A 15,036-nucleotide genomic window follows, 5' to 3' on the forward strand; every position below is an offset into this window, starting at 1 on the left:
GGGCCAATAAAACATGAAGAAAGGCTTGCTGGGGGCATCTGGGGAAACTGGCTTCCTGGCACTTAGGAGACCTTCATCATAGCTCCCTCCCTCCGTCTGGACTTGGTGGTGGGAAGGTGCAGAGCTATGCTGCAGCCATTTTTACCACAAGTGAAGCCAGCCTAAGACTTACGCCCAGTGCAGAGGTACACGCGCACAGGGAGGGCAGACAGAGTCACAGACACCTGGGTCAGACCACTGCATCTCCGGATGTCCACTGTGGGAATCAATACATTTCTACATGTGTTAAAGCAATTTGAATCAGACTTTATATATATTTTCAGAGCTAAAAACATCATAATTGACACATCTACTTAGAAAGATGTGAAATATCATTTATTTAATGATAATCATTTGGGATTGGTATTAAAATATGTTTCTCTATTCCTTAAATACTTTATAATAAGCATGTTTCATTTTTGCAAACACAAAGAAGTTATTCTTCTTGAATATTAACTTGTTAAACATAAAAGCGATATATACCTATTATAAAAAGAAATCTAGACACTTTCTCTACCAGGTGCCCCACATTGAATTAGAGAGAGACAATGTTCTCTGATCAGAAAATATTAAGATGAGTTTAGATATAGTTAACATGTTAACTATGCTAAGCAGTTTGTTTGTATTATCTCATTTAATTATTATCTGAGGAGGTTGAGCAGCTGTCTTGGCTCATGAAAGCATGTAAGGAAGCTACTTTTTGAGGATGACAAAGCAACAAGATAGAATTTTAGTTAAGCCACATCACAGCCCTGGACTGCCTCCCAGACTTCTTTCTGCGTGTTGGGAGGAAAGTCTGTCTTGTTTAACCTGCTGGAGTTCGGGGTCTCAGAAACCACAGCCTGATTCTTGACTAGTATTAGTCAAGCATGAAGGTAGCCTAATCAAAATCATAGTTACCGGAATGGTAAAACCATTAATATTTTATTAATCCAGCTCTTTATTTTATTTATTTTTCATTTCTAGAAACTCAGCTGGTTTGAGGGAATTTATTGGGTCATATGATTTAAAACTCCAGGGGATTTGGGGCACCAGGAACGGTTAGGTCCAAGGGTTAACGTCTGTGAAACTCAATCTCTCTCTTCATCTCTTGACTCTGCTTTTCTCTGTGTTGGGTGGACTCCTAGGCAGGAACTCTCTGGTTTACCATATCCTAAGAGATAGCAGTTACAGTGGGAAAGAACTATGCCCAGATTCCCACAGAACCCTTAAGACTGACTCTCATTGGATCATGTGTCCATTTCTAAACCAGTGACTGGGGCCCCTGATTCAGGCCTGGGACACAGGCCCACTGCTGGAGCTGGGGACAGTTCAGCTCTACCTGAGCCCAGTGCCCTGAGAGTGGGGAGAGTGAGCTGCTCCAGAGAAATCTCTAGGTGTTCTTACCAGAAAGAAAGGAAAGACGGCGGGCAAGCAACAACTACAGATGCCCACTCAAACTTATGTAATCCTTGATTCAACAAGTAGTTTTCAAAGCATCCAGAATGGGCCCGGCTTTGTCTTGGGTGATGAGGATGTGGACCCAAGGAAGCAAAAATTCCTGCCCTTCAGATTCCTTGTATTCAATAATGTTGAAGCAGTGTCTCGTGTCCTCTTAAAAAGATTATACCCACCTTCTTCTGGGGATATTACCAAATTCACTGGGGGCTCTAGCATAATCTTCAAGTTCACAAAGAAGTGATTTGAGGCTTTTAGATTATAGGGGAGGGCAAAAGGCTGGGTGGGGGTTTTCCTTGTGAGAACGAGAGCAACTACTAATAGGTGAGCCAAAAGAAGTACAGGTAATATTCAAATTGTTTATAGCTAAAGTCTGGGCATTTTTAGGGGAAGTCATCTCATTCCAAGAAGAACTCAATTATTCTTTTTTTTTCCCTGCAGCCTAAGCTTGCAGCTGAGTTTAAAAGGCTGAAAGAAATATTAGTCTGACATATGGGCACCAATTAGGCTTTTAGAAGTCCAGGAAATAAAATCCTAACCTTTATGGTTGTTCCTAGCGCAAACTGCAGGGTAATTTGTCTCCCGGAGAAGCATGGAGCCACTCGCAGGGGTCTCCTGTTTTACACACCATCTCCCACCATGCAGCTTGTTGTCTCGACAAATTTATTTTCAATAGCAGTGGGACATGTGCTTATAATTTTAGGAATGGAAGCACTTGAGATAAGGTGGAACCTGCCTGTCACTGAAAAATGAGCTCCAATGAAGTTGCTTCCTAGCCCCATATTTCAAGATACATTGGTTATCCTCCAAAAAGGGCCTGCATCAACAGAATTGATTCCAAGCTTTGTGCAAACCTCCGATCCGGGCACAGACCACATTTTAAATGATGAATAAACATTTGGTTTGTACCTCGTTTTCTCAGCGCTGCCCTTCCTCTCCCTGACCCAGCTGCTGCAACTTGGCAAATAGTGTCAACCATGAGGTTTTTATTTGTTTAAACAAATATCTGGTGAAGAAAGAAAAGTGGAAATAATCAAATTTTGGTGGTGGTTGGGAGTGAAGGCGAGGGAACACTTGAGAAGAGACCAGAAATGGTATAGGCAAAGAAAAGTTTTGTGTATAGCCTTTGACCCAACTTCTTCAGACAAAACTGATGTCTTGTAAATGTGTTTACAAGTTACACACTCTCTCTGAGCCTGTGTTTCTCATCGGTGGAATGGGGCCATGACACATAGCTCCTAGGGCAATTGGGGGATTAGATGACATGTACTATGAAAAGCATTTTTTTTTTTACTAATACCAACAAGCCAACACTAAGCATCTTGTTCAAATACCCCATGCACCTCTGGGAGCATATCTCTCATAAATATTTTAGAGTTGGGTCAAAGGACATACATACTTTAAATTTTGATAGGTGGGTGGCAGCAGTGTTGCAGCAAGGTCACATGCATGTCTCGTTAGAGAGCTGGCCATTAGGCCTGGGACGACAGTCCTTCCACGCACAGATGACCCAAACTACCATGTCTCTAGACTCACTCAAGTCGGGAGGCACCCAGGTATTTGAATGACAGGATTGTTCAGAGAAACCCACTTCAAATTCAGACAAAGGCAGCCCTCCTTAATGGCTGGAGCATCTGTTTTCCAGCCCCAAGTAGACCATTTAGATAACAAAGGCAAGTCTGAGATGTGAAATGGCTGATAGCAGCCCCAAAATAGAGCCGCTCTGAGGCGGAATAAAAGACCTCTGTTGCCCATCCGTGTCAGCGGCACCTGCGTGTGAAAGGTGGGTGCTGCCAGCCCGTTGGAAGCTTCCCATATAAGGCAAGTGATGGGTCTCCAGGAGATGTGGGAAGGGTTGGGAAAGCTGCTGAACTAGAGAAGGTCACAGCACGGGCCATCAATATGACACAGACCCTGAAGAAACCTTCCCAAAGCTCGGAGAGGTTGAGTTTCCCGAAATCACAACATTAGATGCAGCAAAACTAGGAAGGAAGACAACTCAGATCTCCTGCCTCTCAGCCCAGTCAGTGCCTCCTCTGTTGTTTTCTGGGGACATCAGTCTGCTTGGAGCTTGAGTGATTCTTCTGGGCAACACTCAGGATGGAGAAGAAAGCCTCCGTGAAGCAGAGACGTGCCAAAGAAGAAAGTAAAAGAAAGATTTTTTTTTAAGGCAGGAGAGGGAGAAGAAGAGAAAGAAAAGTATTTTTAAATATGCAATTGAGATATGCTCACAGAATGGAAATTGTATAAAACAAAAAGTTAAAAATCTCACACCACTTGTCAAGCAAAGCCACTTCCCAGTGGGGAAAAGTGTTAACAACTTTTGTATGTCTTCCAGGCTTTTCCCTATACATTTATATGTATACACACACATACATACAAGGTTTATCCAGAAAGTATCCAGCCATGTACTATGAAAAATACAGACATTTATTGAAGAAGATACAAGATACAAGAAACATTGTACACAGGACAATGACACCTCAGTCCCCTTCAAAGTAGGCACCTTGAAACCTCACACAGTTCTAACCGCCATCAGCTGCCCCATCATATTTTCCTGAATCTCATCAACAGTCTGAAATCTCTTCCCTTTCAAAGGTGATTTTAGTTTTAGGAAAAGGCACAAGTCACAAGGCACCAAATCTAGGCTGTAGGGGGGCTGAGTCACCTGGGTGATTTGATGTTTCACAAAAACTCTACACAAGACATGATACATGAGCAGACACATTGTTGTAATGAACCTGCCAATCACCAGTTGCCCACAGCTGAGGCCTTCTGAATCATCTGAATAGTTTCTATGGAGGAATGTTCAAGCTTAATGCAAAATTTGATGCAGATTCATTGCTGTACTCGCTCAGTCATTTTGAATGCAATAGCCACACAGTACACATGCTCATTCACCAGCATCTACCATCCCCACCGACTAGTCCAGGAACTCATCATTGTTCATGCATGTGCATTCCAGTCTACCGTCCTTGGCTGCCAGATAACGTCAATGTCATGCAAACCATTCTCATTATATTAACAATGGCTGGATTTTTCCGGACAGACCTCATCATATACTTTTTTGTTTAACACAGATGAGATTAAACAATAAATATAATATAGAAATTTTTTAATGCCCTGGTCAGTGTGGCTCGGTTGGAGCATCATCCCATAAACTGAAAGGTCGCAGGTTTAATTCCCATTCAGGGCACATGCCTGGGTTGCGGGTCCAGTCCCAATCTGGGCACGTGTGAGAGGCAACCAGTCGATGTTTCTGTCCCTCTCATTCCTTCCCTTCCCCTCTCTCTACTAACAAAAATAAAATAAAATAAAAAATAAATACTCTTTTTTTACTTAATAATGTACTATACAGGTTTCCACAATGCTTACAGATCTACCTCCTGCTTTAAGTGGCTGTACAGTGTCATCATACAGGTGTAACATGACTTATCTAACCAGTTCTCTAGTGAAGCACATTTAAATTGTTCCCAGTCTTTTTTCTTTTTCTTTTCTTTTTTAATAATACCAACAAGTCAAAAATAAACATCTTGTTCAAATAGTCCATGCACTTTTGTGGGCATATCTCTCATAAATACTTCATAGCTGGGTCAAAGAGAGTGCACATTTTAAGTTGTGATGGGTTTGACTAAGTACACTTTCAAAACTGCACCACTTTTCTTTGCACCAAGAGTGCAGGCCAGTTCCCCTTTCTTACACGCTCATCAACACGGTGTCATCAGTCGTTCCCCTGTTTTCCCAGTGCTGTTTTCATGTATGTTCTTGACTTCTGAGTAGAATGGAACATCCTTTTGTATTGTGAATAGCTATTTGTGTTTTACTTTTTTGTGAGCTGCTTGTTTTTATCTTTTTTCTATTTCCCTTCTTGGCTTTCACCATTTTTCCTCTTGGTTCATGACAGTTCTTTGTAAAACAAATAAATAAATCTTTGTCTATAACATAGGTGGCAGTCATAGTTCCCAGCCTCTTTCTTGGTTTTGTGTTTTTATTTTGCTACTTCAAACTGTTGAATGATCAGATTTGTAAATCTGTTCTTCACACCTCTTGGGCCTTGCATCATGCTCAAAAAGAAAAACTTCATCATTCCAAGAGAATAAAATTCTACCTGTATTCTAATGCTTTGATAATTTTGATATGTATGTTGCACGTAATAGACCAACATGGAATTTATTTTAGGTAAGCACTGGTGTAGGAACTCAGCTTTGTCTTTCTCCCTGTCTCTTTCTTTTCCCCCTCGACATCACTAACCTATTGATTGACAGGTTTGTTCTTTTGACCACGTATACGAAATTTCACTGTTTTCATAAATCAACTTCCTATTCATACTTAGGTATTTCCTTGGACCCTAGTTTATTCCCCTCATCATTCTGTTTATTCATGTACTAGTCCTATTCTGTTTCATGTGGTTTTATGATACATTTTTAGTTCCTATGAAGGCTAATCTCCCAATAACTCTTCCATAAAATGAAGTGTTTTTTTAAGGACTTTTGATCATGCCCCAAAGAAAAGACATAGTATTATATTTTACAAAATCCAGTCCCATATATAATCTTCAGGTTTCTGCAAATACATATTAGCATGATGTTTACCTGTATATATGCTATTTTCTCCTAGGTCATCATATATGTTCCTGACCCTTGGAGCATGTTAAAACTTGACCCTAGTGGCAACAAGGGGTAGCTGTGGTAGACCTGGAGAAGAGTGAACATCCCCTTGCAAGGCTTCTGTCCTGGGTGAGGTTGCTACAGGGTTTTCACTCAAAGGAAACCCAACATCCTCAGACACAGGAGGATGTCACAGGAGGAGGCTAAGCTCTTGCCAGCAAGGCAGGCTCAAGGAGACATGGTAATGGTAGAGTGTCAGTTCCAAACTAATGACCCCTCCAAATTCCAATGCCTCATTCTTTTCCAATCTGTTCCCTAACTTTTACTAGAGAAACTTGGTAAGGCTGTGAATTCAACTGTCACTGCAATCCTGCAACCCTCGCAATTCAATTTTGTGTTTGATTTTCTAGCAATATGAGCCTGTGGCTATGATAAATAAAAGATTCTTTTAGAGCTGCCACAAAAACTTTCTGTTTCTCAGATCATGACTTAAACTGAGAATTAAAGGACCTTAGCTTGTCATTTGCTTTCTGTAAATGCTCCACTGTGTTGCGCGTGGGTCACCGGCCAGCAGTGACCACGGAACGCTGTGGATGGCTCGACGATAAACACACGAGAAAAAACGACACATGCACAGAGACAGACTAGTTTCTGTGGGGAAGTAGGGACAGAATGGCCACCCCCCCTAGTGGGGAGCGCGCTGATTTACCGTCCATACCTGCTTTTATTAGGCTCATTTTGCATAATAATTCAGGTAAAGTACAGTACTCATTAGGGGGGAAGTAAGGAACCATAGAAAACAAAGAACTCTGCCCGTCTATTGAGTTGGGGGGTCAAAGAGCTGTAAGACTGAGGAACTAACTAACTTCCTCCTAAGACCCTTCTCATTCAACTGAGAGCATTCTAAACAAAGAAGGTTTCACAGTAATTTACATGTTCTTTCTTAGGCCTGATCACCCCGGGAAATCCGCAGTTCTCAGTACCGAGCTGTACTACCCTGTCATTGTTTCAGGCTTAGGTGGAGCAAGGGAACTAGGTAACCAAGAGATAAGGAGATTTTCTCCCAGATGATGAGAACTCAGGCTATGTCAAAGCCGAGGAGCGAGGGTCCATCACCCCCTTTTGCTGCAGCCCCCTCAAGTCCTTCTTTTGGGGGGCCTCCCAAAGTGATCGTGCCTGGCTTAGGTCGTTCCTCCCGTGGGGAATCTTACCCGTCTTTGGCTAACCGACCAAGCTTTTTGGGGTTCAGTTATGAATAAAGCAGCAGAAGCAGCATTCCTGCCAGGAAGACAAGCTTTTGTCTCCTTGCTGGCTCACGGTTCCAAGGGCGTTCCCTTAGCCTTAGCTTAGGCGGGGGTTTCAGCCTCTGATACCAGTCAGGGCGGTTCCCAACACCACTGCACTCGGGAGAATCCATCCAACATCATAGCCCTTGATTCCATTTATACTTCATCACAAACACTAGAGCTTGATTAACTGTGAAGCTACTGAATGCCATGATTATTAGTATGCTTTTCCCATTGGTAAAGAGCTGACCACTGCACTGAAGCCCATGCAGATAATAAGAGAGAGAGAAAGAGATAAAGAAGTGAGGAATGGGCTCATATAGTTATAGAAGCTGAGATATCCCACGATTGTCTTCAAGCTAGAGATCCAGGAAAGCTGATGGTATCATTCAGTCCAAATCCGAGGGCCAGAGAGGGTGAGATGAGACATCTCAGCTCAAGCAGCGAGACAGGGGAAAAAGTGTGAACTGTTTGTTTCTCTGCCTCTTGTCCTATGCAAGCCCTCAGTGGATTGGATGGTGCTCACCCACATTGGGGAGGATAATCTACTTTATAGAGCCCACCAATTCAAATGCTACTCTCACTCGGAAGCACCCTCACAGACACACTGGAAACAATGTCTAACTGGGTCACCCGTAGCCCGGGCAAGTGGACACATAAAGTTCACCCCCACACCCCATCGCCAACCTGGTACCTATCTCCTGTGCCTCTGCGCATGCTGGTGCTTGAAGTCTACAATGTCAGCTCCTCTGGTGCTCAGGTTCACGATTCCTTCCCAGGAAAAGCTCCTGAAATAAATGACCTCTCTGTGAAAAAGCAGAAACTAATAAAAGAATACAAACCTAAACAAGGAGATGAGCCTGACCGAACACGGGATGTGAGAGTCTGTCTCCTTGAGCACCAGCTCGAAACCACTGGCTCCGGTGTAAGACACTGGGCTGGAGCCACAGTGCCCCCTGGAACATTGGAATGAAACGTTCCCCTCTATTCCTATGACGACAAGTATGAGTCTTCATTAAGATTTTTTTTAACTGAAATTCAAGACACCAACTAAACTAGGATTATGCTTATTCTAGGATAACCCAGTGCCTGCCGCTAATACTGTGGACCTCAAAAGATGACCCCAGATGAGCCGGGTCAACATCACTCAGGAACTTATTAGAAAAGCAAATTTTCAGACTGCACCCCAGACTTTCTGAATCAGAGACTCTGGGATGGGGTCCAGTAACCTGGGTTTTAACAGTCCGGCCAGTTAACACAAGAAACGTCCAAACGCATCATAACTTTTATGAGTTTATTTCAGCCAAGCTGACGACAATTGCTGGGAAGCAAAACCTCAACGGATTGAGAAAATGCTCCAGAAAATGGCAGTTTTTCCACTTATTTTATACATCAGAATCAAAGGGGAAGATGTAAGGGGGTTATGTGAAATCCACTGGGGATAGATTAGGGAGGCGGGAGAACGCAGAGTGGGGGGAATCTCTGGGATTGAATAAAAAGTCCAAAGGAACAGACACATACTCCTTTTACGTTGGTGGGTATAGGAGAATTAACAGTTAATGATTAACATGGTAAATCGTAACAATGAGGGGGTCTGTGGTCTCTGCTCTGGTTCAGCATCCGTGCCCTGAGGGCTGTGGGAAAAGGAAATAACCCTGCATTCCAAAGATATGTTACTGTAGATGCGAAAAGACAGTAGACAGACTCAGTTAAGGTACTGATGGACTTTTGTCAGGGAAAAGTACGGCCCTAGGACATGGCTACCTGCCTCTGACTGCTTTTAGTCAGAAAGCTTTAATTTCAGGCCCCTCTATATGGTTATTTTTGCCTGTGAGTGTGCAAGGCCTCCACGCAGGCCTCCCCTGGGCTTGTCAGGTTTAGTATGTGGCCCCTTTCTGTCCCCTTGCTTACCAGTGTTTGAGCATCACAGGTTTAGACAGACCTGAATTCAAGTCCTCGTTTCTCCATTTGTAATTGGTGTAACTTTTGGCAAGACATTTAATCTAAGCCTCAGCCTCCTCACCAATGTTAGTTGGACCTTAATGGTAACTACTTTGTCAGCCGTGGTGAAAATTAATAATAACATGGGTGTACAGAGCTGAGAAAAAAGCTGACCATAAAGCACCAAAAAACTGGGAGATTTTCTAGAACCATCTTTGAGAGCTATAAGGCAGATTAAAGAAAGTAGTTGTTTTAGAGTCTAGTATAGTAAACACCAGGCACATAACAAATACTATGTGCTCAATAATGATAATATAGTCATAGTGGTGGTAGTAGTAGTACTAGTAATATAATACTTACCATCTATACTGTATCTTATATATAGTAATGTAGTACTTGTTACCTATATTGTATTTATCTTATATGAGGCATGTTTGTGAGCTCTTTACATATTACATTTTAATATTAAAACAACCCTATACAATAGATGTAGCATAATGGTCACCACTTCGGAGATGAGGGAATCAAGGTGCAGGTGGGTTAAGTTTCTCCCCCAAAGTTACAAAGTTATTAAGTGATGGAACAAGGACCAAAACCATGTTGTCTAGTTTCAGTCTGTGTGTTTAAGAGGATTTCAGAGAACACAGAGAAGGGATATATAACCCAGTCCAGGGCCAGTGGGAATACATATCATGGAAGACTTCCTGGAGAAGGTGATGCTTGAGTTGAGTCTTCAGAGATAAGGATTATATTAGGTAGGAGACCTTTTGCTGCATGTAACAAAAAAAAATCTAAGCTTAATTGCTTCACATGATAAAGAAGCTTATTATATCACACAAAACAGTCTGGAGACTGTCCAGGTTATTTAATGCAACTGCTGGACAATGTTATCAAGAACCAAGTTTCTTTTCATATATCTGGCCTGCCCTTCTCAATGTGTTAGCTCTATTCCCAGATCACCATCCCTCATAGTCCTAAGATAGCTGCAGAGGCTCCAGACATCACATCTGGACATACCCATGTCAAAGGGAAAAAAGGATCCTTGTGTTTCTTTCTTTGAAGGAAGAAATCCTTCATGGAAACCACACCCACATATTTTTCCTCGTACCTTGAGAGTTTGTCTGGAGGTACTACCAGGGGACTGCAGCTACTCATATTCCCTTGACCAAAGACCAGTCCTCTCCTCTAGTTGGGAAGGTCGTTCTCTTCAACTGAGGGCGTAGCTTGGCGGGGGACACACAGGGATCAGTGAGGGAGGAAGGGGACACCCGCCAGGCCAGCCAGATCAGCCAAATCAACCCTGGTGATCAGTGGGGTGACAGATGTCGCAGCCAGATCACCCTCACATCCTTTCCCTCGTATCTTATTGCCCAGAGGGCTACTCATGCCCACACTTAATCCTTGGGGGAGGGGGAGGAATAAAAGCACCATAAGTGACGTAGATCATTTGGGATCTGCCACCCAGGAGGAGAGAGGTTACCTGGACAAAGGCAGTAAGAGCCCAGATTGTGGAGGACATTGCACATACTGTGTTTGATTAGGCAGGGGTCCACCACAACCCCCTTTGCTCTCTAACAGCTTCATTCAGGTATAACTGACATGTTAAAAATCATGCGTATTTAAAGTGTACAATCTGATACATTTTGATATGTGTATACGCTTGTGAAACATCACCATGATCAATACAATGAACATCACCAACACTCCCAAGTTTCCTCCTGGCCTCTTGTAATCCCTCCCTTAGGCCCCTCCCCACCCAACCCCCCCCCCCCCACCGCCCTTTTGCCCCCAAGCAGCCACTAACTGACTCTTCATCCTTATAGGTTAGTTTGTGTTTTTTAGAATTTTCAGTGGGATAATTTTGCAGCATGCACTCTTATTTTTTTCTGTTTGCTCTCACTCAGCAAAGTTACTTTGAGATTCACGCATAATTTTGTTTGTACCAGTGGTGAATGCCTTATTCTTGCTCGCCTTGTATGGGTATACTACAATTAGTTCATCCATTCATCTGTTGATGGACACTCAGGTTGTGTCTAGTTCTGGGCTGCTACAAGTACAACTGCTATAAGCACTCATGTACAGGTAAGTGTATGAATAGATATTTTTATTTCTCTTGGTTAATTTCTAGGAAGAGAAGAGCTGGGTCATATGGCAGGTATGTTTAACTTCTAAAGAAACTGTCAAGCTGTTCTCCAAAGCGGTTGTACCATTTGACATTTGACCAGCAGAGTTGGAGTTCTCCAGTTGCTTCCCCAACACTCGGTATGGTCAGTCTTTCTAATGTGAGACTTTCTAACAGGGGTCATCAACTGCTTTTTATAATAAATGCTTTGTAACACCCCTTCTATTGCCTTAAAATAAAATTTATTGTTATTATACCTACCTATAATGCACCATTTAAACAATACCACAGCACAATGCCCTAACTATAAAGTGAGAGAGAAATAAAAATAATTTTAATAAAATAATATGTCGAGTATGTAAATAAGTGGACATAAACTGGAAGCCATAATAAAATAGTTAAATGCTCACACCTGCATACGAGTGCGTGAGTGATAAATGCCGATCATACAGGTGCGCTGTTCGGCACTGCAGACCCTGTAGCCGGCGCTGCCTTCAGTGATGTGATCAACCAGTATGGTGAGCAACTTTAACGACGTCCCCAGACAAACCACAGGACTGCACTCTTCCTTCATTTACCCAGTAATTGCATTTGTACAAAATTTCATGTTAATTAAAACTATAGAAAATGGTTTTGTGTTTAATTATAAGATTAAGATTCTAATCTCAGACACAAAGAGATTTGTTTATTTCTTTTTTTTACCTACATGAGTATTCAGTGGACATTAGAAACCCAATGGGGGTTAGAGCTTTGATTATATTCTGGTGGGTTTTTTAAGCCAGAAAGAACATTATTGTTACAGTTGGGAAAATTTGTAGGCACAGACTGTAAATTATTAATGTTAAATAGAATTGTATCAATGTTGAGTTTCCTGAGTGTGGTATCTGTAGTTATGTCAGAGAAAGCCCTTGTAATTAGAAAAAATAAGCTGAAATATTTAGGGATAAAGTATTAGGATGTCTGAAAAAAATTAGAGATTTTTTATATACATACAGAGAAAATAACAGAGCATGTGTTCCAAAACATTACCAATTGGAAAATATAGGTGAAAGGTACTCAGATGATCCTTGAATTATTCTTGTAACTTTTCTGTAGGTGTGCATATTCTCCAAAATAAATAGTAGAAGAAGTGAGGAGAAGCTTTTTGTTAGCTGCTGAGCTTAGAGAAAAGATACACAGACAATTCTTTGCCATGTGTGATAACTTCAGGCTTCTCCGAGTATCTAGCACTTCTTGGGCCTCGGCCTACTAAGTGCTAGTATTGCTCCTAATCACTGTGGAGTCCAAAAGTGCCCCTACAAATTGCTATATAAGGAGCAAGGTGTCTCCCCGCTCTGTGGAGAACCGTCACTGGAGGGACCCCATGTAGTGATGTGCACTGAGTTAGGGTCAGAAGACTGTGTCGTCTTCTAGAGCTGAACAGAGAGGATCTTGTTTCTTTTTTTTTTTTAAGATTTTATTTATTTATTTTTTTAGAGAGGGAAGGAAGGGAGAAAGAGAGAAAGAGAAACATCAATGTGCGGTTGCTGGGGGCCATGGCCTGCAACCCAGGCATGTGCCCTGACTGGGAATCGAACCTGCGATGCTTCGGTTCGCAGCCTGTGCTCAATCCACCGAGCTATGCCAGCCAGGGTGGATCTTGTTTCTTAAAGTGTGGACCAACAGCACCAGTTTACTCAGGGGGAGTGACTGAAATGCAGAATCTCAGCTCCACCCCACCTCCCCTCCTGCCCTAACTACTGAATCAGAATCTGTGTTTTAACAGCATCTGGGTGATGCGAATTCACATTAAAATTTGAGAAGCACTCTTTAGACTGCAGGTTTTAAGTTGTGATCTCTGAGCAAGTCTCTTATCTTGGATGGCGCATGGGGAGGGGTCAAATTAGGGGACTTGGTTCCACTTAGACTTTGGGTTGAAGAAAATGGTTGTAAGAAGAAAGACATTTAAACCACCCCTTCGAATTCTCATGCTGCCAGTGAAGAAGGCGGGGCCACTGACAGTTACGTGACTTGCTGACAGGCACAGGAAGCCGCTCAGAGGGCCAGGACCCGAATCCGGCACTTCCCGCCCTGAGCAGGGTGCTCTTCCCACGAGGACTCTGGCTAGTTTTCCTCAGTGAGAGGCTGGACTAGGTGACCGATGCTGTCCTTGAGCACCGACAGACCACCCTCCCGCTGGAAGCTGGGCAGCAGACCCTGGCCCGATGAGGATCTGCTGGGCTTTCCAGAGTGCTGGCTTATAGACGCCGGGCCACCTGCCGGGACTCGGTGTGCTGGCCCAGACCACGAAGGCTTTTGCTGGAATCATGAACCAGCCCCCATCCCTGCCCAGACTCTGAGCAGGTCAAAAGAAAGTCTTCTTTCTAATCAAAACTGGAGCTAGCTCTGGGGCCTGAGGTTGGTTTCCTATATTTCTTACTGTAACAAGCACCTGGTCCCAGAGCATCAGCAGCTCACACTTCTCTTCCCCCAGGGCGGAACGTGAGTGAGCCAAGGCATTGGGGAAGTCTTACTTCAGCACTTACATGCTTCAGTAATATTGGACACTGTCCCCCACTCACTGGCTGGGGTACACTGACCAAGTCGGGTCCCCAACGAAAGGCTCAATCTCCTTAGCTGGAGGGTGGGCTGATAGCACAGGACCTGCCAAGCAGCCAGGTTACAGTGGGTGCTGAATACCTGTGGTCCCCACTCTCCTCCTCTCCTTTCCCTGGCCCACCTTGTGTAACTCACCAGGTTACAATGCCCTTTTCACTCTGTTATGAAGATGCAGGTAGAGAACCAGGGATGACAGCGAACATAAGAACACGGGAGGAAGGTGGGAGACTGCTCCGGGCAGCTCTAGGCTTGCATGAGTGTCTGGACCAGCCTCAGCCTCAGCAGCCCCAGATATGTGGGTCCCATCTGTTCCCAGCTCCAGACTGCAGTCAAACACTTTTTCGGTTGCTCCTTTCTGAGATTTCCAAACTAGGTGTGGAAGAAGTAGGCCAAGGGTGGTTTTGGTCCCCACCCTCCAGAACCGCTGGCCTAGCCTGTCTTCTCCCCAGTCCCCAAGTCCTTCTTCTCCGTAGGCTTCTCCCCAAAGAAGAGCCAGACTCTTAGAATTAAGGACAAATGCCTCTCCAGAATGATGCTATTAAGAGCTCGATGAACAAATCTTGAGTGGCCAAGTTCAGGAATTGTGATGGCAGCCAGTGAACTAACTTGGTACCATTAGATAGATGTGGTACCAGGTAGATTTACTCAGTCCCTGACTTACTTCTTTAAGAAAAACCTGTGTAGGCATACCACCTGCCCGGCATGTGCTAAGCATTTGATAAATATTACTTCATTTAGACCTTGTAACAACCCAGTGTGTGACCAGGGCACAGAAAGGTTAAGAGTCTGTGATGACCACAAACCAACCTCAGGCAACCAGCAGCCATGAGAAAGTGATTGCTCTTTGAGACCCCAAATACGAAGGTGATTTTGTCCCCCTCTTTGGTGCTACATGCAGGTGCATGAAGAGGAAACAGACAGATTCAATGATTGAAACTCAAGTCTCTCCCTCCAGGTCTTGTCTGGGTTGGTCCCAGACCCTCAGCAGCCTTGTGGACCCAGCTGC

The sequence above is a fragment of the Phyllostomus hastatus genome, unplaced genomic scaffold (assembly GCF_019186645.2).
Source record: "Phyllostomus hastatus isolate PE091 unplaced genomic scaffold, TTU_PhHast_1.1 phas_contig_196, whole genome shotgun sequence".
NCBI classification, from domain to species: domain Eukaryota; kingdom Metazoa; phylum Chordata; class Mammalia; order Chiroptera; family Phyllostomidae; genus Phyllostomus; species Phyllostomus hastatus.